This window comes from Periplaneta americana, chromosome 2 (genome assembly GCF_040183065.1).
Source record: "Periplaneta americana isolate PAMFEO1 chromosome 2, P.americana_PAMFEO1_priV1, whole genome shotgun sequence".
NCBI lineage: Eukaryota > Metazoa > Arthropoda > Insecta > Blattodea > Blattidae > Periplaneta > Periplaneta americana.
The window spans coordinates 163,228,023-163,254,513 of NC_091118.1; the positions used below are offsets into that span (position 1 = coordinate 163,228,023).

The window sequence follows — 26,491 nt, forward strand, 5'->3', positions numbered from 1 at the left end:
CGACCGTTACTTCTATGCAGCTTGAACGCCGTGTGTTTTGCCGTCTCGCACGCCGTCGCTATCAACAGTAATTACCAAACTGTAACGTATATGCGGGCTCTAATGTCATGGAATTCCTAGGGTGCAACACGTTCTACAGAATGCTGGAATGTAGCATTATATAACTGGGTAAGGCATTTGAGGAAAAGAAGATCTAGAGGTAAAATCCTATTCGTATTCGAAAAGGAAGCAAAAGGTCTTAACAACTGAAACAAAGATCGAGATTTTAAATAATGTCTTCAAAGGGTAAAAGCGGGTGTTTTTTTAAATAGGAACTAAAGATTTTATAAGCTATAGGGTAGGCTGGGGCAAAAGTGCACACGGGGCAAAGATTCGAATCTATTTTTTTTTCTCTACTTCTTAGTGTGGTGTGGCAGTCTTGCATCTCCAGTTGAGAAGTCTTATGCTGGAAGAGTCAGACGAGTTATGTCAGTGGTTTGAGTTACTTTTTTTGTAACATTAGATCAAAATATTTACTATGTAATTGATGACTATCTGTGTGCTATAACAAAATCCCAAATAATTATTATCAATACCTCATTTGTATTCTTCACCTGACATAATTAGTAACATTAAATCCATTGAAATGGGCAGAGCATGTAGCACGTATGGGCGAATCCAGAAATGCATATAGCGTGTTAGTTGGGAGTCCGAAGGGGAAAAAGACCTTTGGGGAGGTCGAGACGTAGATGGGAAGATAATATTAAAATGGATTTGAGAGAGGTGGGATATGATGGTAGAGACTGGATTATTCTTGCTCAGGATAGGGACCGATGGCGGGCTTCTGTGAGGGCGGCAATGAACCTCCGGGTTCCTTAAAAGCCAGTAAGTAAGTAAGTAAGTAAGTAAGTAAGTAAGTAAGTAAGTAAGTAAGTAAGTAAGTAAGTAAGTAAGTAAGTAAGTAAGTAAGTAAGTAAGTAAGTAAGTAAGTAAGTAAGTAAGTAAGTAAGTAAGTAAGTAAGTAAGTAAGTAAATAAGTGAGTAAGTAAGTAAGCAAGCAAGCAAGCAAGTAAGTACTTCATTTGTAATTACATAACCTAACTCACACTTTAAGCTTAGTTTAAAATAACTGCTGAAGCTTTCCTGGCGACGCCGACGTGATGATTCGAAACTTTCTCGGCTTCCAGCCAAGTAAAAAATTGGTGCTACACCAGAATTAAGCTTACTTGTTAGCGATGAAGGATGGGTGGAGCGGAGAAAAATTCTCTCCGGCACCGGGATTCGAACCCGGGTTTTCAGCTCTACCTGCTGACGCTCTATCCACTAAGCTACACCGGATTCCAATTCCGATGCCGAATTGAATCCTCTCAGTTTAAGCTCCACCTCTTAGTTTCCCTTTAGTGGCCAACTCTCATGCACTGTGTCATAGATGTGTAACAGTGGCACAATGTCCAACACACTAATGTGCAGAGGTGCACTCATTATGAGTGACTAAGTGGCCGGGATCCGACAGAATGAGCGCCGTCTTAAATCACACGTGATTATATACGCATATCATATTACAGCGATGTACCGAAGTACATATAATATTTCCATGCAGAAATTCTGCGTTATCATATGAGCTTCATCTCAAAATCATAAGTAGTTTGTTAAATTTATAACGTTATTAACATTACGTGCCGAGATTTCATTTTTAACACAAATTACAGTACCTCCATTCTGATTGTGGCTCCTACAATAATAATTAATTAGCAATATAACACTCTGGGATTTTAATTAAGGGTAATTCTTCCTTGCTAAGCCAGTGCTCGACTTGACACAATATATCAACATGTAATTCATTAACTAGTGATATAATATAGTCCAGTTTGTTCAGAGTACCCTAAACATTCCAATGTAGTACCGTAATACCATTCGTGGAAATCATACTTGTGCTGTCAGAGATGATCCCTGTTACTTGTTCACTAAAATTTTTTATTGCAGGTGAAAAAACCGACGTACACAAACATTACTAGCCATATGTTTGAATCCATGGCTAGTTCCATATTGTCATTGTAGATATTCACTTTGAATGAGGGATATATATATATATATATATATATATATATCGGGATTTCTAGATGATAATGATTTACATTTTACTTCTGGAAAGTTAGGCTTTAGAAAATTTAACACATCTTCACATTTTGTTGAGGGTGGCAATCTACAGATATGCAATGAAACCGTTTTAGGAACACCTTGTAATTTGCTATTACTTGGATATGAGTCAGAGTTTTCGTTTACGAATTTTTACTTACAACTGTCTTCCATTTTTCTTTAAGAGTAGAAGGTTGGGGAGCACTAAAAGAACTTTCTTGAAATTGTAACCGTCTTTTTTTGTTTAGTAACAGAACAATCGACTGCATTTAGAGGTTTATTTCGGACAATTATACCGTTGTCACTGCACTTCACTGTTTTCATCTTCGTTCATCGTTACCACCAAATTGTTTTGACATACATTAGTTTCCAATGTAGTATGTTTCGTAAGAAGATCCACATGTTCACCTAGAAATTTTATTCTTTCTTGTAGTTCTCGTATGATTTCATTCTTTTGTTTTAACACTAGTTGAAAATACGAATGTCAGTTATATTATAACTATCACTAATAAAATATAAAGCTTCATTAAATGCTTCGCCAATCTCAACATGTAACACAAGATCACCTTCTTTCTTCTCACAGTACTGCACTAAATTTTTGTCAATAATTTTCATATTTGGAAATACCTTTGCACAATTATTGTGAAATGAGCTTTCACAGTCGTCAAACCTGATGACACTTTAGACTTGCATCTTCTGCAAAATTGGTTTGAGGACACCATATTGCTTGCAGCGGGACAAGACTTATGCAGACAATTCTCTTTTCTCTCGCCAAATACATCGCAGACGACACCCCAGTGAAGGATGACCAGTCAGAAGAGAATACTGTGTCAGACAAGTAGCAAATTCTGAACTTGATACGCGAACAGCACTCCTGGTTTTTATGCAATTTTTTATACTCTTATTATAGAGCTCATTCCCTTTTTTCACACCAAATACATCACAGACTACACCCCAGTGAAGGATGACCGATCAGAAAAGAGTACTGTGTCAGACAAGTAGCTAATTCTGAACTTGATACGCGAACAGCAGTCCTGGTTTTTATGCAATTTTTTATACTCTTATTATAGAGAACATTCCCTTTTTTCACACCAAATACATTCCGGTAAATAATGACCAATCAGAGGATAGCACTGTGCCAGACAATTAGCCAATCCTGAACTTGATAAGCAAGCAGTAGTTCTGGTTTGTGTGCAACTTTTTATACTCAGGTGCAAACCAATCCCTTTTCTCGCACCAAATACATCGCAGACGACACCCCGGTGAATGATGACCAATCAGTGGATAGCAAAGAAATATTGTGTTAAAAAATGAGTTTGTCGAAGACGCGGCCTTTCTGTGTTAACAGGCCCATGTTTTGGGCATGTTTCTTTGTTCACAATTTTATTTCACTGTAATTTTATATGTTTCTTTTCTTACTTATTATTTTCTAAAACTTTAACTGGAAAGTCTACAAAATGTATCTGTTAACACATTGATGATACTAAATTTCTACCATGAAACTTTCCATAAAAAATGGTTCATTCCAAAATCGCTACAAAATGCTAAATCCTAAAATTGAAAGTACTATAAATGCTAAATTTTTAGTTTTAAGTTGCTAAATATTACCATCTCTATGTACGAGTATTAATTAACATGAAACGTGTACCACTACGTGATCCCTTGTGACGTAAGGAATGGTCTGCATAAAAGTACAAAAAATAATTGCGTAGAATAAGAATCACTGTCCGCCAATGAAAATCGTCTACAAGAGCGTCAGGATGTGAGAAGGTGGCGCTTACCAAGTTCAGGATTGGCTATTTATGTCTAGCACAGCACTGTAGTCCAAGCGGCGATGTATTTGGTGAGAGAAAAGAAGTGGTCTGCATTAGAATATAAACTACTGCATAAAATCACGATTACTGTCTATTTATCACATTCAGGATTGGCTATTTGCCTGACACAGTACTCTCTTCTGATATTTATAAAATTTATTTACCTTTCCATACTCTATGACAGGTATGCTCAAAATTGTAAAAGCCCCGATTACACGGATGACGCTGCACTGCATAACACACACAGTGTACGGAATGGGCTCCGCAACTACCCATACATTGCACTGTGCATTGCAGCACCGCCAGTAGCATAGTTCTCACATTCTTACAAATACGGATAATAAACTGAATTTGAAAAATGAAAAAGTATACACTGTAATATTCAGTTATTACATTATTTATTATATTTAATATAGTTATGATGTAATAATATCATAGATAATATCATTTTCATATTCCACCATACAGTCTACTTTGCGGTCTATTCAATATCTGCATTCTTTTCTGCAAGTAATCGGGAATCTATTTCCAACGAATTTACTGCAATGCGCTAAATATACTCATCTGTTACTCGGGACCTATGTTTGGATTTAGTAATCTTCATTCTCGAAAATAATTGTTCGCACACATATGTCGAGGCGAAGGAAACTAACATAGTGGCAATGAATAAGCTCATCTTGTAATATTTAGTTTTGTTCATTTTTTAAATAATTCTATGCTTGTCAAGTCATATTCTCTGCATTTAGTTCTGAATTCTACGTTACTTAGTAAATCAATTAACTCGTCCTGGAACTGCACTCTCACGGATTGTACTAAATTTATGAAAAGATTAACAAAAATACTAATATCACCTTCCGTACGTCTAAAATCACTAAATCTATGTTCTGTGAATTCACATTTGAACTGTTGCAGTACAGAGACATAATTAACTATATTTTGTTCAGGAACCATACATCTCTTTACAAGTTCACCATCCGTGAAGGGTTTTAGTGACTTTCCCAACATTCTACATAGGGTCCACACCTGTGGAGTAACGGTCAGCGCGTCTGGCCGCGAAACCAGGTGGCCCGGGTTCGATTCCCGGTCGAGGCAAGTTACCTGGTTGAGGTTTTTTCCGGGGTTTTCCCTCAACCCAATATGAGCAAATGGTGGACCCCGGACTCATTTCACCGGCATTATCACCTTCATCTCATTGAGACGCTAAATAACCAAAGAAGTTGATAAAACATCGTAAAATAACCTAATAAAACAACAAAAAAAAAATACTACATAGGCTAACTTGCTCCAAAACATAGACTCTGAATTGTTCAACTCTCTTCAATGTTTGGCCTTTCTTGAAGTGCTTTCAATTCTTGAAACTGTAGTGCACGTTACACCCTTGAAAAAGTATTTTATCAAAATATCTATTTCTGCTGGAATAAAATCACCACAGTAATAATAATAATAATAATAATAATAATAATAATAATAATAATAATAACAATAACGTTGGTATATGAAAATAGGTTATATTACAGAAAACAGCTTCTCTGTCACTTCGACATGTTCTGGGTAGCAGAGCCTATAATGTAATTTTATGTTGCTCAGCTGTATTCTTGACAGTACCTTACAATATAGTAATCACTTTCCGTTTTCACCGAACGTACAACAAAAATAGTTTTCCTCCCACACTGTACGGAATGATCGTTTGCCTACAGAAGGTTTTGACTGTGTCATTGTCCCGCACTGTTCGTGCGTTTACTAAGTACATGGACTGCCTTCTGCAGCCATCCGTCGAGCTTCGAACGGTGAACAGCACGCGCTACATTCGAAGATTGTGATTACAGAACGTAATCGGGAATCAGAGAACGAGCATACCTGCTCTATGACAAATGACCACAAGAATCCCGTAACAAATAGGTGTGAGACTAGTAATAAAATGTTCCATGTTCTGGACCTGATTTAGTTTCTTTCTTCTTTTCTTTACCAAGCGTTGATTATTGAGCACATAGTATATTTTTATCTTAATTTCCGAAAGCGACTAAAAGTAGAAAATTGTTTTGCACTCCGAAGGTAGGGCATATTATTAAACTTTCACGTCAGAAATTAAATTATTTTAACTGAGAAATTTACATACTATGTTACTGTATCCTTTAACTATATTGGCTTATCGGAAAACACTAAACTTTCAAGAACTATTGATAAATAGTTGTTACTAGTAAGCAAAGATGTTGGCAATACGTTTTCGATTTTGTGTCAAAGTCATTTTGAAAGTAATCGCTCTAAAGTAGTTCCTCTGTACAGACGGAAACCGTGCCTTAAATTAAGTGGTTGGATTTTCCAGTGTTAGCTGGAGATGTGTATGTGTGTCAGAGAAACTGATATATTCTCAGACCACTTCCTAGTTGTAGCGAAGATAACATTTGTAACAAAGTGGAAACAAGTTAAACGAAGAGCTTCTAATGAAGAAGAGGTTTATACAATTTATATTTTGGAAGAGGAAAGCATTATATTGCTTTAACAGAATAGAATAATGCAACAGATTGTTGAATCTAGTACTAGTGACGATTTAAATATAGAGTGGAATAATTTGAAAACTAATTAAATCAAAACAAAGAAAGATTTTAAAATATGAAACAAAGAAATAGAGAAGATATTAGTAGAAAAGAAAAAGGAATACTTAGAGCATTTTCTTAACCATAGCATAGAAACAGAGTTGATCTAAAAGAGGCCTGCAGAACTGTAGCTCTTGAGAGCGACTGCTTTTCTCCCCTCTTTTACCCCACCCACCTTTTCTACCTGTGCTGTCCCGGCGTTCTAGTTAAGGCTGGTTCACAATAAACCGGAAACGAGAATCGGAACAAAAACGAAAACGATAAAATTGTTAAAATGTGTACATTTAAATGTAAGCATTCACAATTAACGAAAAGCTTGCCGGAGCCCGGGATCGGAAACGGAGAGTTGGCCAAGTTTCAACTTTGGCGTTCACGTTTCCGATCACAGCCCACTAGATTAATTTTATTGCCATCTAAAAGCTATTTTGTCGTCGTATATTTTGTAGCAAGAAGACCGTGACATAACCTATCCATTATTTTGTTCTGTGCTGTGCATCATGGAGCAAGTTTTATTTGATGATATTCTAATATTGAGTGTTGAGGAAAATCCTCACGTTTACGATAAGCGGCGCGCCTCGTATAAAGATGAGATAATGAAGGAGAATACGTGGCTTTCAATAGCTGCATCTTTGAACACCGATCGGAAGCGAATCATATTTTATTACTGTATTGATTGTATTACACACTACATATTCATGCTTCAATTGAATAACTACTGTTGTGTTCATTTTTGTTCTATTACAAATGTTTCTTCTCTAATTATTTTACTTTATGGTAAACTTAAAATAGGTTGTGATAATAAAGATGCATGGGCATATTTATAGTACCGTTGAAATTTTGAAGTTGGTTAACCTGTGTTTATGTTGGCTGCCTTGTACTCATGAGAGAACGCCATTGGTCAATTATACACAAACAACATCAGAATGCGTAATATCGATTTTACATATCGTTATTGACATGCATATCGATATGCATAGTCGTCTACGTTGTCGGTTTATTGTGAATCAAAAATGTTCATATTCACGTTCTCTGCTTCTCGTTTTCACTCTGGTTCTCGTTCCCGGTTTATTGTGAACCAGCCTTTACGTTCGGCTGCATCAACATTCATTCTCGGGGCGGAATTCGGTCATCCCCAATAGAAGCGGAGTGAGGCTGACGTTATAGTTCCCCTACTTTGCGAGTTCTGTAGGCTTGATCTAAAGATAAACGAAATATTTCAAAAGGACTTGCTAGAGAAACCCACTAAAGAGAATGGGAAAGCTTTACAAATAAATTGAAGTAAAGCGTCTACGGGTTGCAACATATGGCCTTCAAAGTAATAAATCATCTTAGAAGAGCAGAGAGAGAGAGATATACCAGACATTAATATAATTAAAGGAGACTAGGTGGAGCATTATAAAATGTTTGGCAGATCGAAGATAAAATAAATAAAGTCACAGAGGATACAGAAACGACAGTGGTTTATCCAGCAGCAATGGAAGAATTTCAGCCCGCTTTAAAATATAAAAAATTATAAAAACTCAGCAGGTCTAGAAAGAATAAATGTAAAATTAATCAAATATAGTGGCATAGCTTAGTGGTTGGTACACTTTTTCAATATATGTTGGCAAAAGATTAAGATTCCAGATTCTTGATATGATGTCGAAGTAGTGTCTATTAAAAAATAGATGACAGGAATAAATATTCAAACTACAGAGGTATAAGCAATCCTCGATAACGAATACAATAAGTATTAGGCCTATATATGCCAAAAATAATTCATGGCCAATAAGGAAAATCTCTGAAGTACGAAAGTAAAATGTTTAACATGAATATCGTTAAGGCCGCTCATGTTCTGATAATGTGTCTGTTCTGTAATGAATTACAGAGAAACGACGCAAGTTTAATTTGGATTTCGCATTCATCGAAATGGAAAAGGTATTCGATAAACTCCTGGATAGAAATAAATTAGGGGACATCACAGAAATAATTGAAGATCTTCCCGAAAAAACGATGTAACATCAGATTCTTAAAATACGTGATGTAGTGGAAAAAGTAATTTTAAAGCATTTATTTATAACATAAATTATTGCGTTCAATGGCTGAATAAACTTGTATCCTTGTTTAGTCAAGTGACTGTGATAGTAATGCCCCTGAATTCTTTTTTCTTTCTGCTGAAACATAAATTATAGTTTTGTTGGTTACATCCTTATTCCTGGGAGGTGGATATCCTCAATAATAATTAATTGAAGTGATTCAAAGTATAAGTATGAAAACAAAATAAAAAATGGATAAAAATCAAAATCAAGGAAAATCAGTAAAGAAGCAGAAACAAATCAAGGGATTCGACAGAGTTGTAGCTCATCTCAAACTTTATTCAAACAATTAAAAACGAGGTTGTGAGGCAACTAGAGTATGTAGTGGAAGACGAAATAAGAATTAACCAAAGCCACCGACGTAGCTCAGTCGGTTAAGGCTCCTGCCTGTCGATCCGGAGTTGCGTTCGGGCGCGGGTTCGAGTCCCGCTTGGGCTGATTACCTGGTTGGGTTTTTTCAAGGTTATCCCCAACCGTAAGGCAAATGTCAGGTAATCGATGGCGAATCCTCGACCTCATTTCGCTGTCACCAATCCCATCGACGCTAAATAACCTAGTAGTTGATACAGCGTCGTTAAATAACCAAGTAAAAAAAAAAAAAAAAAAAGGAATCAATAACACACTTTTGCGGATAATGTGGTGATTTTGCAAGATACCAAGAACGAACTGTAAAAAGCAGTGCATCTCTTTTAATAATATTTGTAAGAATTTTGATTTAAGAACTGCAGAAAAAAAGACAAAAAATGTTTAGCATTTTATGACAAATATCCTGTAAGTTAAAAAATAAACATAGAAAATAAGTATCACACTTTAATTTTCTAGGTTGTGATGTATTTTACGATGAATATATAAATTAGACACTCCAAAGATACCAATCTCAAATGGCGGCATTAGAAGAACATTAAGTGGGGGGGGGCAAAGGCTAATTGGGGTTGCCCTGCCTCTGATCGGGTCAAAACCCCTGATAAAACTGATATTTAACCCTTGGGGTGAATTTGGGTGTAGTGCGGAGGGACTAATTAGTCGAATCCACTCTTCTCGCCTCCACGCTGAGCCCGCTGGGATCTTTTAAAATGCAAAAGAGAGAGTGGTGTGCGGTAAGAAAGGGAAGCTACAGCATTTATGTTTCCTAAGAAAAACTGCAAACATGTTATGATGAGTCTTTCCACGATAAAAGTATCCGGAATTAAGGAAGAGATTGATAAAGTGCCTTGTGTAGAGTGTGGCACTGTAAGGAACAGAAACATGGGCATTTTGACGAAGTGAAGAGAAGCATTTGAAATACAGATATGGAGAAGAATGTAGCATGTGAAATGGACAGACAGAATAAGAACTGAAGTTGTGTTGGAAATAGTGGGTGACGAAAGAATGATGCTGAAACTGATCGGGGGGGGGGGGGAAGGGACTGTTTGGGTCACTGCTTGAAAGGAAACTGCCTTCTAAAAATGTACTGGAAAGAATGGTGAACGGGAGAAGAGTTCGAGACAAAAGAAATTATCAGATAATAGACGATGTTAAGAATATATGGATCATATCCGGAGGCTAAGAGGAAGGCTGAAAATCGAAATATTGGAGAATGCTGGGTTTGCAGTGAAAGATTTGCCATTTGGCAGAACATTATGCATGTATAGACAAGAGATTGTGTTACGTTTCTGTGAACTACTCTCTGTACCGAAGCTCTTAGTTATATGTCAATGTATCATGGAATGTGGGAAGGAAAAATAAAACGCACCGAGAGGAAATTCCTTCATAGTGTGTATGACCTGAACCTATGAACCTCAGTCGGATCCAACGTCATGCATGGTATCGCAAGGCCACCGAGGACGACGATCTCGATCTCGGACTTAGCTCTTTTCGATAGCAGGAGTGTGTGTCAAGTCTAAACTTGATACATTTTAGATGAATACATGTTGTTACTTCCTTGACATGTTGCCAATAGGTCGCCGGGTTTTAACATATTGCATTGGATTCACAACGGATAACATCATCAACTTACATACATGACACTGGAAGGTATGAGGGAGAGGACACCCAAACTGCTTAACTGTGAATGAACAAGTGATGGCTAAGGGGAGGGAGATCATGCCTTACCCCTCCTCCCTGCTTGTGTATTAATGAGTTGACTCGTCCATCGCTGTGGAATAAAGATTGAAATATTTGCATAAATCTGTTGTTGGCTGGATTATTTAATTCGGAAAAATCAAGAATGCGATATCTGGATTTTGCTGCTAATTATAAGTAAAATTCGTTTATTGCATAAAATTTATTTATTTATTTTGCTTTGCAATCAACTGCTGGTCTGTTATTAAAATCAGTTAACCTTTTTTTAGTATTATTTGTGCTATTTTTTTTGTAATAGTATGAATGTTACAATATTGCATAAAATATTTAATAAAAATCAGATTTATTTCAATGCTCAGTGTCTCGAAAGCAGGTTTTTGACGGTTGGTCTCTTATTGAGTAACTCCGTCCAATTTTTCTTTGTGTTGTACGAGTATTTATATCGACGGCATATGCTGTTCATGCAGCGTCATAACGTATTATTGGGCTTGCGAAATATAGCCTAAATGAAATTAAGCTATGGGCAATATGCATATCGGGAATACAACATCGTCAATTTCAGTCCCAGCACACGTAACAGTGTTAGAAACAGTTCAGACACAAAGCGAGTTACGTAATTTTATTAAGTTACAACTCTTTGCAACAGTCTTCGGTGTTCGAAATTTTGTACGGCCTTAAATTTAAAAAGCTCCCGACTCTTCAATTACGATGTTAGATCTTTATTTTTATGAATACTGATGTGAAGATAGCAAACACCATTTTACGCAAAATAGAGAATTTTGTTTCATAAAAGGAGCACACAAATTACAAAACATTTTAACTTCACATTTAAAACAGAGGCTAATGGAAGTGTTATTTCACGCAAGATTGATGTACTCTACTTAGCACGAGAGAAGTCTGTATGAGCTTCAGCCTACTGAATTTTTTGTGCGTAGGGTAGATGAGGGTAATTATAAAGAAATGCTGTGAGAAATACAAAACTGTCAATATAAAAATTTAAATTCGGGGGAATATTTAAATTAACATGTTGGCTAACCTACAAAGCAGTTTGGCGCCAAATAGAAGTAACTGCTTAGTTGTGAACGAATGTTTTGTAAGCGTCTACAAAAAAAGTTGAGAAAGAATTTTGCTTCATCTTCCTTTTTGGCATTGTAAATAAACGTACAGTGCCATTTTTTTAAGAATATGTTGTTATTATAAGTAATGTATAGTAATTAACATTTATTACAGTGGTTTTGAGATCTCCCATAACCTCAGTTCATTAAATTATGACGTGTTTACATTTACCTCATAGTTTTAATTGCTTGGGAGTAATTGTAAACATGTTTTACTATGGTTACATTTCGTACTTTTTAGTAATTAAAGAGACCCCCATCCAAGTACATTGTAGAGGATTTAGAGAGGGTTATCACATATGTGAAAAATAGTAACTACAGTTATCGTGAAGCTCAGGAGAGGTACTGAGTTCCTATATCGTCATATATATTGGTTAAAGGGACGAAATGTACCAGTGACCAAAATTGCAGTTGGAAGGAGTATAGCTCTTTCTTCTGAAAAAGAACAAAAATGCTCAGTGTCTGATAGCCTGTGCGAAAACTTGTGTTTACAATTACCCCCTCTCAAAGGGGTAAATGTAAACTGGTGGGGTAAATGTAAGCTTACAATTAAAAGATGAAAAAAGTGAACCTTATTATTTTAAACCCATTTTCAGGGAAAAGAAAGATCTAAAAATAACACAATGTTTCTTTGTCATGGTTACCGTTACTGAGGGTTGTGCAATGTTGAAATATATTTGAAATCAGTGAAAAGTGTTTAGAATTTCCCTGGTCTACCCTATAAGAAAATTTGCTTTAGTTCAATTCCGTGTACAGTATTCTGCAAGTTCTTAATGGTTTTGTAGAAGTCTTTAAGAATCCTCGAAGCAATACAAGAATTTTATTTCTATTTTCCTCATTTGTGCATCAGAAACCCCTGCAATCCCACTGATTTCATGAAAGAAGCTTTCGCAAAGAAATAGACGTAAGTAATTTTGCCTGCAAACTTCTCTTTCTGAAGCAAGATTCTTATGCTTCCCATAAATTTGCGAGGCGAGTCTTTCAACTTAACTTGTCTTCGGAAGGAACCCATGTTGAGTTTACCGTCATTAATAATTCAACTCTCGTGACCTAATTTGAAATCGAGAGCCTCGGATCCTATGTTAACCAGTACGCTATCAAGAACAACCCAGTTTTACGTGACTATTGTTTGAGGTGAATTGTTTGCTACCGTTTGTTAAAGCTGTTCTTCCTTCAGTCACTACAAACTTCTTCGTTTAAATTACTTTTTAGGTTAAAAATGAACTCGACAAGCTCAAGCTTGTGTATATTTATTTTCTAATTATATAAAATAAAAAGAAAAGGTATTTTGATTAAACAGTAATATTACCGGTTGTTCTGTGTGGTTGTGAAACTTGGACTCTCACTTTGAGAGGGGAACAGAGATTAAGGGTGTTTGAGAATAAGGTGCTTAGAAAAATATTTGGGGCTAAGAGGGATGAAGTTACAGGAGAATGGATAAAGTTACACAACACAGAACTGCACGCATTGTATACTTCACCTGACATAATTAGGAACATTAAATTCAGACGTTTGAGATGGGCAGGGCATGTAGCACGTATGGGCGAATCTAGAAATGCATATAGAGTGTTAGTTGGGAGACCGGAGGGAAAAAGACCTTTAGGAAGGCCGAGACGTAGATAGGAAGATAATATTAAAATGGATTTGATGGAGGTGGGATATGATGATAGAGAATGGATTAATCTTGCTCAGGATAGGGACCAATGGCGAGCTTATGTGAGGGCGACAATGAACCTCCGGGTTCCTTAAAAGCCAGTAAGTAAGTATTTTGATTATGCAAACACTCGATTCCAAAATTTTCACGGAAATATTTTTTCCAGTAACACTATTATCGAAGTAGTAGTTATTTCATGTCGTCTATCTGTCTGTGTACAACGATTTTTTTTCTCTAAAATATATGATTTTCTTCGTTTTCAGTGTTTACGAGTAAATTTAACAATAATGTTATCTATACGTAATACAAAATTAAAGTGTGTAGCCTCTAAGCGAGGCAAAAATGAAACTTCTTAAGCTGTGAATGTGTAGAGTATTTTTTAAATGCTCGTGCAGTGAGAGACTATAAATTAGAATTGAATTTAAAACTTCTACAATCAATACTTTTCAGAATTTATAAATTAAACAATCGGGTTATGATGGCTAAAATAGTAGGTATATGAAAAATGGAGCACACGAAATCATGTTGATTGTTTATAATTTTTCTTTTTACATATTTGATGAGCACGATTTAAAGTCATTACATGGTGAACTGTCCTCAGGTTGCTGATAGAAGAGACGGCCTCTAGATATGGCGGGTAGCTGCGAATATATTGAATAAGCAGTTGCGGACAACCGATAAGGGGTGGTCCTCCAGCTTGGGAGTTGGGCGAAGGGCTAACAACCCATCACCGTAAGAAGAGCTTGTATTGATACCCCAACATAAGCTTCGGAATGAAACTGATTCTTTGACGCGACCACAGCAAAGGAATAAGGTTATGAGGAGATGGGCAGAGCATGTAGGACATATGGGTGAATCCAGAGTGTTAGTTGAAAGATCTGAGAGGAAAAGGTCTTTGGGAAGGCCGAGACGTAAATGGGAGGATAATATTAAAATTTATTTGAGGGAGGTTGAATATGATGGTAGGGACTGGATTAATCTCGCTCAGGATTGAGACCGATGAAGGCGGTTAGTGAATAAATATATAAATGGATAAATGTATAATAGGATGCGAAACTGTGGTCAGCACCATCTGGAGACGGGGGGCTGAAATAAGATGATCAGCGCCCAACGTCATAGGTGGTGAACATTAGAACTACGTGTTGGGTACATTACCCAGAGTTCTCTATTTATCCATTCGAGATATTGCTCGAAGAGACAAGATGGCAGACAGAAACTTCCTAATAATTGAACATAAAGTGATACTACGTGTGTATAAGCAGTGTATGTTAAACAATGATGTTTATGGACGTTGTAAAAATAGTGTTTTTGAATGTATTGTAAAGTAATAGTAATATAATAAATTGAACTATCTAAGTAGTTCTTGCAGACTTTTCCATTGCGCTGTACAATAAATACCCAAAGAATACAATCCCAATTATCTAACCTTTTGCTTTATTTTTTTGTCTCTGTCTGGTTATATTTTAATTGGGTAGTGTAAAATAGATCGTCTCTTTTATCTTCCTGTTGGCTCCGGTAAGAATTTTCAGTGGAAGATGCTGTGAGGAATAAACATGTAAATATTTTATTTTAAATTGGGTTAGTTTTAAATGTCGATGAGGGTGGGAGGGAATTCTTTCTGCACAGTTTAACATTTTCGTCACCAGGTGCGCTGCTAAATGCATGGATTAATTAGTTACTCTTTTCGCTACTTGGTGCGCTGTTAGATGTAATAACGCCCCTCCTCCCAACAGGTGGCAGCAAGATCAATTTATGCGCCTCTAGTATGTGTTACGGGAAACTCAGTAAGTTTCGCATCCTATTATATATATACACCCATGTCTGGGTTCTCTAAAAGAGCACACGTCCGAAGGTGGTGCCTTTGTCACCGCTTGTGGAATGATTGACCGTTGTCACTCTAGTTAGTGTTGCGCTGTTGCTTGGTAAACATAGCTACACCTTTCTCCGTTTGTACCAAAGAAGAGCAGCGTACTGTGATCATTTTTGTCGTCCGAAGGTGTACCAGCAACCGATATCCATCGAATTATTTTCTGCCGAAATTTTAGTGCTCTGGAAGTTAAATAGACCTACTCTAGAACATATAAATCATTTGAAAGCCAGGAAGGATTACTAGACTTCGGTCTTTTAAAGCAATTAGGGAAAACGCTTGTTAAGATATTAAACCTTGTCGGGTCACGATACGAAGTACTGCCACTGGCGCACTTCAGACAGTAGTGCGTTTACTTGCTGTTCTGGAGTTTATATCTGGCATGAATTCGATTTCTGTTTAGACCTGTTACTTGACGGTTTTTTTCCCGAAGTTTTCTTTAATTGGAAGGAGAATGTTCAAGTAATTGATGGCGAATCCTTGATCTCATTTCGCCAAATACAACGTCATCATCAATTTCATCGACGCTAAATAACTTAGTAACTGATACAGTGTCCTTCAAAAAAAGGAGATAAAGTTATGAATTCCGTATCACTTCATTGATCTGTAGTTGTCAAATAAGGAATATTAAAACCTTAATATTGGTATAGATTTTAAATAGTCTACCGATTTTCGTAAGACACAAAATATTACTACAAACGTGCTAAATGAGAAAGCAAGGAAAAATTATTTATTGAGATGTATAACGTCAACTTTATCCATTGCTGGTGATTAATGTGATGTAATTTCGCAATGTTTCGAATGGTTCAGTCTACCTTCGTCTTTAGGTGAACAAATATGGAGAGCGAGAAGGGTATCCTGCATATTGATGTCGTCACAAGTCAGTTAAGTGGATTTAGTTACTTGTAACAATCTCTTCTCGCCTCTTTTTTTAGTTCATCTGAAGAGGAAAGTAAAGCCAATATTCGAAATGTTTTAAAATCATATTCATCACCAGCAATGGAAAGTGTTCAAGATACATCGCTTCTATCAGTAAACAATTTAAAATGTACGAACAACCATTTCGTGAGAGTTTGTAATTAAACCGTACATTTTATAAAGTTAAATATTTCATTTATGAAATAATAATATTGCCTTTTTTGTGTATAATCGAGAAAAATATAGTTTGTGTTTATTTTAGTAAGGAGTAAATCATGTAGGCCTATATAGGCTATTTCTCTTGAAAGATAGTTCAAGAAAATAAAATGCAAATACAAATAGGAGCATCAGTATAATGAACAACAATATTATTTCGATTAACACAAAACGCAAGTGAGAAAATATTATCTTCACGATATAGATTTTTTTGTAATGAAAAACTAAAATGAATACGCGTTTTACTCATTTTTGTATGTTTTGAAATGAACTTTAAACGTATACAATTTTGATTCATCATGATGTCATACCTAAATATTCACACTCTAGTTTAAGCTTAAAGGAATATACGTTTACTTTACGAATTCAGTTAAATCTTGCACCGATGGTATAGTTAATAAATCTATACTAATAATAAATCTGTAGCCGAAATTTTTCTAGTAATTTTCGATTTTCCAAAAATAATTGGTCCTAACATATATAATTAACCACCCTGAAACCGAAAATCGCTTTTTTGAAATTTTTGTATGTATGTCTGTCTGTATGTTTGTTACCTTTTCACGCGATAATGGCTGAACCGATTTATATGAAAATTGGAATATAAATTAAGTTCGTTGTAACTTAGATTTTAGGCTATATGGCATTCAAAATACTTTATTTAAAAGGGGGGTTATAAGGGGGACTGAATTAAATAAATCGAAATATCTCGCTTATTATTGATTTTTGTGAAAAATGTTACATAACGAAAGTTTCTTTAAAAATGATTTCCGATAAGTTTTATTCTTTACAAAATTTTGATAGCACTGATATTTAATGAGATAAATGAGTTTTAAAATTAAAATAACGCCATCTAAGACGGTGCAATGAATTAAGAACAAATGACTTCGTCTATAAGGGGCCTTGGACAACAACAATCGAAACAGTGGCCTTAGACATCAACAATCGAAAGCTATTAAACATAGCCTACAGATAATGTTTCTGTGTTTGTATGAAGTAATATCGGAAGCTAAATTAACCGATTTGTATAATTAATTATTATTTCACCATTGGAAAGTATAGTTTCTCTAGATGGACATAATGCTATAATGTTATTACAGTAACGTCTGAGTAAATCGAGGACAGGTAAGATTAAAATAGCTTCTTATGCACAGAAAATTTGATAGGCTATTTTGTACATTCGTTTTCTGTATTTCTTAAAATAATATTTATGTACACTCATTTTAATCTCAGAGAATTAACGAACAACGAGAGTGTATTGATTTAGTATGCAGTAATAGTACGTTAGCTTAGCAATCCATTATTTTATAATTCAAATTTTAACTATGCTCAATTGAATCGTGTTAAAATACATAAAATATTGTGACGTTTTATTACTAACAACAATGAACTGTTAATCTTAACTAATATTTACAAAGTACTATTTACAAATCAGAACTGTCAGTTCTCAGTTCACAGTTCTTCTAGCTCAGTCACTAGAGTTCACAGTATCTCGAACCACAGACCTTCAGAGACAGTCCACTGTACTCGAACTCAGGTCCCTCCAACTGCGGTCCACTGCACTCGAACTCAGGCCTTCGGATGCTGACACAGTTGCGGACGCACACTCAAGTCGAACTCCGGTACACAAGACTGGCTTGCTCTGTTCACTGGCTTACTCACTGAACTAATCATGAATCACACTCACACTCCTTCGCGTCCGTAATTTATAACCACAGCGACGTAACCGAGAAACTTCGAATTCGCGATTTTTCCACTTCGACGGGCTTCTGGAAGAGTCGGGAGGGTCCGTCCCCCCTTCACTCCGCACGCAGCAGTTGCGCGCGCACCCTCCCGTCGTCGCGTTGACGTAATACACCCCCTCTGCCCTTCAGCATGCAGATGCTCACCGTACCAGCGTTTCGGCTGCCGCGCGCCCTGTCGGACGCGTGTTCAAACCCCGTTGCAGCTGTCACAATATATATGCAATAAATGCAATGCAAAAAAAATTGGATAATGAGCGAAGCAGATTATCTTGCGCTGTTATAAAAGTTGTTCCCTGGATCAAACGTCCTATTTTAATTATGTAATTACTTTATTTCTAACAGGTGCAGCGGAGCGCACGGGTACGGCTAGTTGTAAATATAAGTATTTTAAGTTTTGTTAGAGGAAACTGAAATGTCACAAAATCGAATCTAGTGCATTTCGTGACCGGAAATTTCGTCACCATTATAGTTTATCACCTATTTTTCGTCAATAGTTTTTTGGTCATCAAATACATTTTGTCATGTTTTTTGTCACTGAGGAGAGTTTGTCACCGAAGGTATGTCGTCATCATATACATTTTGTCATCATTTTTTTATACTGAGGGGATTTCGTCACCAAAATAATAATTGTATGTCGTTGTAAAATAAATGACGTAGCTTCCGCTGAAGTTCCAGCTTCAGCTTTCATTGCTTCTACACATTCCGCAGCTCCAATTCTACGCCAATTTGCTGAGTGGTTCGAATGCTCTGTAGGTTCCTTTATAATGGTTTTCTTATCTGAGGAAATAGTCATCAGTGAATTACAAATATCGCGCTGATCACACCTCCATACAATTCCGGTCTTTGTAATTTTGTGCTTTGTATACATATGTTCCATTATAGATTAACTTATCTCTTGCTCTATTTCTTTTTTACAATTTGAAATAATTCCGCCATACCTTAACTTGAAGATTTTAAAACCAATGAATCCTGTACTTGAAGATTTTGAATCCAAAAAAATCAATGTATCCTTGAAAATGAAATGAACAATATGAACACAATGAAGTAGGAGGTTTTATATTGCGTATCATTTTATATAGGTATCATCAAGGGAAGCGACACGAAGGGGGGAAAATTGTGATGGCGAATAATCACAGAGTGACGAAAAATCGGTGACGAAAAGTCCAGATCCTCACAAAATCATCTCAAAACTGTCTTTTTCGATAAATTTCAATTACTCTCTCTGGGATTTCAACCCGAAACAACATTTTTTTCTCCATTTCTCCAATGTCTACTGTAATAGCAGTTTGAGTAGAGGATAGGGGTCTGCTTCTTTCTAGCTGCAACATTTATCCTCCGTCTCTTCCCTTCTGCCATTACTCATTATGTCTTACGAAAGTAACTTTACGTAATCTCAATCTTTGCACTTGAACAAAGGTCTGCTTTCCTCTTCCCATTGTTCCCCTAAGTGCTGACCAACACAATTATGATTTATCAGCTTGTCAAGATTCGTAATACACTATAGCCTACATTTGGATCATTATCGATCTGATATCTTTGCATAATGCCGACTAAACGGCCAACGACTTGATAATATAGTCGATATTCACTGTTTGTTCGTATTCCTCAATGAGGACATAAAGGGAGGAAAAAATCAAACCTTGAAAGTAGATGATAGTGCTTAGGTTATGACAAGCATGATTAGTGATGGGGTTTTTAATTATTTTGAATGTGTTTTTAAGAGATGAAATAATTACTTCCTTACTAAGTAAGTGTCATGTTAAAATTTGAGTGAAACAGCGTCGGTTTTGTAAACCGGAGACCCGGGTTAAAATCCATGCAGGTTCGAGTTGTGTTTGTGTCGAACAAAGACTGTGTTTGATGGTACTTCTTCATGTGGCACTCTGGTTTTCCAACTGGAATTCCACCATTGCTCCGGGAATGGTAAACATGAAATGCAATCATTCTTAGTGGAAAGTTAATGAATCTTTGTTTGGAATAAAAAGCACGTAATGACAACTCACTTCAAGAATTGGCAGAAAATTTTCGTCATGATTTTTTTAGAATAAACCTTAAAAATTGGCGGGAAAATTAATAGAAGCAAAGAAATTATTTCTTAAGAGAAATTAATTACTGTGTGCAAAATTATTTGTACTTTTTGTTGCGAATTTTATCAAATTTTTACCCCTTCCAGCCATAAGCAGATAAGGGTACCATGATTACCGCGGTATTGTAAGGGCATTTTTACGCCTGGATGGACCACTGAAGTAAGTTCTTGAAATTTTAGAATTAAAAAGTCAGAATTTGTTCAGTGTCTCATTACAAACTATTAATACACTTTTAACAATTAAATTACTTTTAGATGTAGATTTTGGCAAATAGAAAACAATTATACATTATAAGAGTTTGCATATAATTAATACAAAGGCTATATTTATTCAAGACATGAGATTATTTAAATAAAGTCACAAAACCCACAAAACTGAAGTTCAACAATGTGTTTTGAATAACAATTTCAGAAAATTACACAGAGAAGTATACTCTCAACATGATTAAGGACCTAAATTGTTGCGATAGGTGTAATGAGAATGTTTATGTCATATATGATCGATGTACACCTCACTTGCATTCAAAGTAACCAAACGCAGAATTCTAATTATTAGGCATCCTATTAAATCAACAACAAGGAATTAAAATGAAGAACTTGAACACTCATGTACTACTACTTTGTGAGATGTAATTAGATAAGCACGCTTAATTTTCACTTCAATAATCAAGTATAATTAATTTTCTACCCACCGGTGTTTTCACAGTGTAAGTAAACAAGATTCTCATTAGAGGGTTGGATCATACGGCAGAAAAGAGCAAGAGATCAGATACATCCGCCAAGACGTTCCGTGAAGAAAGTTAATATTGTAACATTGCTTCTCATTAGATCACGAAATGTGGAAACAGTAAGTTAATGTTATAGAACAGCCCAGTTCAACCGTAACTCGTACGTGTTAGTGGCATTTGAGCTATGAGCACACCCACCTTCTTGACTTGAGGGGAAAGAACTTGCCAGCTGTCCGTCCCATAATATGGCATTCACATTAATCCATTCGCAGTGGCGGCGGCCTTGTGAGTTATTGTAATTTTCAATAGCTTCTCCAAAGACGTCCAGATATTCATTTCACGAATCATGGGAATTGCAATATTTTCGTGTCAAAGAGAACGACCAAGTAAAGTGTCTCATTTGTTTTTAATGCAGTGAGGCTCCACATAATCTCAAAATGGAACTAATTGAATTACAGAATTCTTCTACAATTAAATATTCTAACAAAGAAGGCTGGGAACTATTTAAATCACTGCCCTGTGATAGATTTCCACTGTTGCGTGTGTTTTCAATAAATGTAATGACAATCTTCTGATCTACATACATTTGCGAGCACACCTTTCCTAAAATGAATTACATTAAAAGCCAGTATCGAAATGGGATACGCGACAACCACTTGGTATATCTTTTAAGACTATGTACGTCATAATTTGTACCAAATATAGATAAACTTGTCCACACCTGTGGAGTAACGGTTAGCGCGTCTGGCCGCGAAACTAAGTGGCTCGGGTTCAATTCCTGGTCGGGGAAAGTTACCTGGTTGAGGTTTTTATCCGGGTTTTTCCCCTCAACCCAAGATGGGCAAATGCTGGGTAACTTTCTGTGCTGGACTTCGGACGCATTTCACCGACATTATCACCTTCATCTGATTCAGACGCTAAATATACTAAGATGTTGATAAAGCGTCGTAAAATTAATTAATTAATTAATTTATTTATTTATTTATTTATTTATTCATTTATTCATTTATTCATTTACTTATTTATTTATTTATTTATTTTTTTATTTATTTATTTATTTATTTAACCTGGTAGAGATAAGGCCATCAGGCCTTCTCTTCCCCTCTACCAGGGGATTACAACTACAATATTAAGAATACAATTAAATTATCACCTACTAAAATAAAATAGATAAACTTGTTAAAAATAAGAGTTGCCAGAAAAGTAACTAAGAGAAATGTGAAGTAAAAACGACATGAAATCTACAATGTTTAGCGTTCATTTTTAGATAATTGCATTAAATTTCGTTAAAGAAAATCAGTGTATTAAAGCCACCACTGAAAGTCAGCAGACATAGCCCATGTTTGTAACAGAGTACATGATTACAACAGAACGTCGCTATTGGTGGAAAGAGGTAAACCTACCCTTCCCTCTTTCAATTGCGGTTGCTCATCCTTTCCTCGGTTGCTCTGCTCTCTGGCATAATATAATATAATATAATATAATATAATATAATATAATATAATATAATATAATATAATATAATATAATATAATATAATATAATATAATATAATATAATATAATATAATATAATATAATATAATATAATATAATATAATATAATATAATATAATATAATATAATATAATATAATATAATATAATATAATATAATATAATATAATATAATATAATATAATATAATATAATATAATATAATATAATATAATATAATATAATATAATATAATATAATATAATATAATATAATATAATATAATATAATATAATATAATATAATATAATATAATATAATATAATATAATATAATATAATATAATATAATATAATATAATATAATATAATATAATATAATATAATATAATATAATATAATATAATATAATATAATATAATATAATATAATATAATATAATATAATATAATATAATATAATATAATATAATATAATATAATATAATATAATATAATATAATATAATATAATATAATATAATATAATATAATATAATATAATATAATATAATATAATATAATATAATATAATATAATATAATATAATATAATATAATATAATATAATATAATATAATATAATACAATTCAAAATATACAATGTAATTTAATGTAATACAGTATAAAAACGTTATGCAATATTATGGTCCCACGCGATGAATCATGGTCTAACTAAGGCATCATGCCTGAATAAACTTGCATTACGGAACGAGTGCTTGTTCACTGGGAAGTAATTTCGGCCAGTGTATGGAACCGATGCCCATCCAGTGTCGTGATGAATTTGGGGAGCTACAGTTTCGAAAACCAGCTATAACGGCTGCTAACCACACGATACACGTTCTGATTGGAGGATGATCGTTTTCCTCCGCCTAGACATGAGATCAGCGGTCGGTTAGTAAGCCTTGGCCCTTCAGGGGCTTTCGCGGCACGAATTACTACTTTAGCATGCAATATTATGACGTTATGAATTATGCTCGGATTAGATTAGATTTCAAAATGTAACTTTATATCTTATCTACAATATACGCATTAAACTATATACCTTATCTCATATATTCTTCTTTATATTAGCAGATTTTCGATATGTGGGTCAGAAATCCCACTTCCTTACCAATTTCTATTGTTGATCCAAATCTTAACGAAAATTGAGATATAAACGGACAAAAGTACCAGAGCCTTAGGTAAAACATATGGAGATGATGACTATTCTTAAAACTGAACATTACAGCTAACAACAAACCAACAATTAAAATTATGAAATAACTTTCATTTCTACTGCTAAAAATAGTTGGGTACTTATTCATTACACATGTAAACTCTGAGACCTCGAGAATCCACTCTTCGATCCGCCCTCTCTGAATACAGTTTCGGAAATTCGTCTGCTTCAAAATTTCCGTTCCATCCTCACATCATTTCCTGCAGTCGTCGTAAACGTTCTCTCGTGTGAATATTTATTGACAGACCTCTCAACAGGAGTTGAGAATTATTGCATTTTGAAAACTTAGTTACGATTCGCTCCCGTTCAGATATACGTACACAGTAGGTGTAAGTCTTATACTATAAACACAGAAATGTCCGAGATATACATGAAATAAAAACCCTGCTAGAAAGTTCCACAGTGTACAAAAGGTTAAAAGAATGGTTATTTCTACCATTTTTGTGTTTTAAATATTAGAACTAACAATAGTGATATGTGCATGATATGGAAATATATACAGAGTAGAAGGGAACCTATTACATTAATTGACAGTAGTAATAGGTGAAGTCAATTTGAACAAGTTTTGTGAAATATGTTTTTGACACGTCCAATAGTTTTGAGAATACAAAATGTAACGTTTTGCAAAGCAGCAAAGCTCCTTAAGGTCATTACTCCGCACTGCAACCATCCACTCTGAGAAGAGAATGTAAACAAAAACGTCTCATGAGATACGTTTCGATCAAATTACTGTAGATGAAAATATTTTGAAATATTTTAAAATTGAACCTTTTAAAAAATAAATTTATGAAATTATTCAATATTTAATATATTAACAAATGGCGTATTTTTTACCTTTTTATTTCTGTCGACTATATTCATGTTTTTATTGAATGTCATTGGTTTCTGTCTGATTGTCAATTTATACTAAATGTGTTCTTTCTCTCTTTTTTCTCTTGTGTGTTAGTTGCCGGTCTGAATTAAGTTAATTAGTGCATTTAGTAAACTGTCTTTGTAAATTTTATGTTGTATTATTGGCTAAGACCACACCATATACGAACCTGGCTCTTACGGTAGTGGCTAGAAACATTTTTGTTGTATATTTTTAAACTTGTACTCATTTTGTTTACTTACTTACTTACTGGCTTTTAAGGAACGCGGAGGTTCATTGCCGCCCTCACATAAGCCCGCCATTGGTCCCTATCCTGAGCAAGATTAATCCATTCTCTATCATCATATCCCACCTCCCTCAAATCCATTTTAATATTATCTTCCCATCTACATCTCGGCCTCCCAACTAACACTCTATATCCATTTCTGGATTCGTCCATACGTGCTACATGTCCTGCCCATCTCAAACGTCTGGATTTAATGTTCCTTATTATGTCAGGTGAAGAAAACAATGAGTGCAGTTCTGCGTTGTGTAACTTTCTCCATTCTCCTGTAACTTCATCCCTCTTAGCCCAAAATATTTTCCTGAGAACCTTATTCTCAAACACCCTTAACCTATGTTCCTCTCTCGAAGTGAGAGTCCAAGTTCCACAACCATACAGAACAACCGGTAATATACAGTAACTGTTTTATAAATTCTAACTTTAAGAATTTTTGACAGCAGACTGGATGATAAAAGCTTCTCAACCGAATAACAGGCGTTTCCCATATTTATTCTATGTTTAATTTCCTCCCGAGCATTTTGCTTACTAGCTAAAATAAATAAAAATAAAAATAAAAATAACTATTTTTACTATAATGATAAAGTAACTTAGCACTCTTCAAAATGACAATTTTTTTCAATCCTACGCGTCGAAAACGCACGGACTTAATTTAAATGCAAGTAAATCGCAGGCAATCTTAATAGAACATCAAAGATCGAAGTGTGACAAACAAAATTTGCCACCGATAATTGTAAATAATACTATTATTCCATACAGTTCGACTGTGAAGAACCTTGGTATTTATATGGATTGTCACCTGGAATGGAATGAACAAGTGAATCACACTTCCAAAAAAATATTTTCTATCATTCACTCATTAAAGCGACTGAAGCACTTTCTTCCCGATAAATTAAAATTAATCCTTGTACAAACACTCGTGATGCCACACTTTGACTACTGCGATGTTATATTAAGTAACCTCAATGCAAATTTGAGCAGCAGGCTACAACGTGTGCATAATGCGTGTGTCCGTTATATTTGTAATATTCGTAAGTATGACCATGTTTCCCCGTCTTTCCAAACTCTGTCTTGGCTAAGGCTAAGCGATCGACGATCCCTGCATTCTCTTGTTCTCTTATTTCAAATTCTGCGCACCGCTACCCCAATCTATTTGGCTTCTCGTTTTTTAAATTTATCCGCATTTCATCAGCTAAGTACAAGATCTCATCATAACAATTTACTCATTATACCCTACCACAAGACATCTTTATATTCTTCATCTTATACAGTTTCAGTTGCTAGAAATTGGAACTTGCTTCCGAGTGATGTAAGGGGTTGTTGGACAATAACTTCATTTAGGTCAAAATTACATAAATTCTTACTTAACAGATTAATTGCTGATTAATATTTGTTACTCATAATGAAACAAACATCTGTCCATTCTTATTATTATCATTAATTTCTCTAAATAGATTTACAAAACCTCTAATAGCAATTACATTAATATTTTCATTATAAAAATATATTTTAGATTTATATTATATATTTTTTTCTCCCTTTAACATAGTCCTAGTAAGCTTATATTAAATTAATTTTCATCATTTTGCTAGCTATCTCAAATATTAAATTAATTATAATTGATTGA

The 26,491-nt window shown here is 34.9% G+C and overlaps 2 protein-coding genes across 6 annotated transcripts in view; one reads left to right on the forward strand and one right to left on the reverse strand.

Moving 5' to 3' along the window:
- LOC138694743 (thiamine pyrophosphokinase 1) overlaps nt 1–26,491 on the reverse strand; it is a 114,051-nt gene that overhangs the window by 69,836 nt on the left and 17,724 nt on the right. The gene's annotated exons all lie outside the window — the stretch shown is intronic.
- The window catches only part of LOC138694744 (uncharacterized), a 235,332-nt gene that overhangs the window by 50,035 nt on the left and 158,806 nt on the right, over nt 1–26,491 (forward strand). The gene's annotated exons all lie outside the window — the stretch shown is intronic.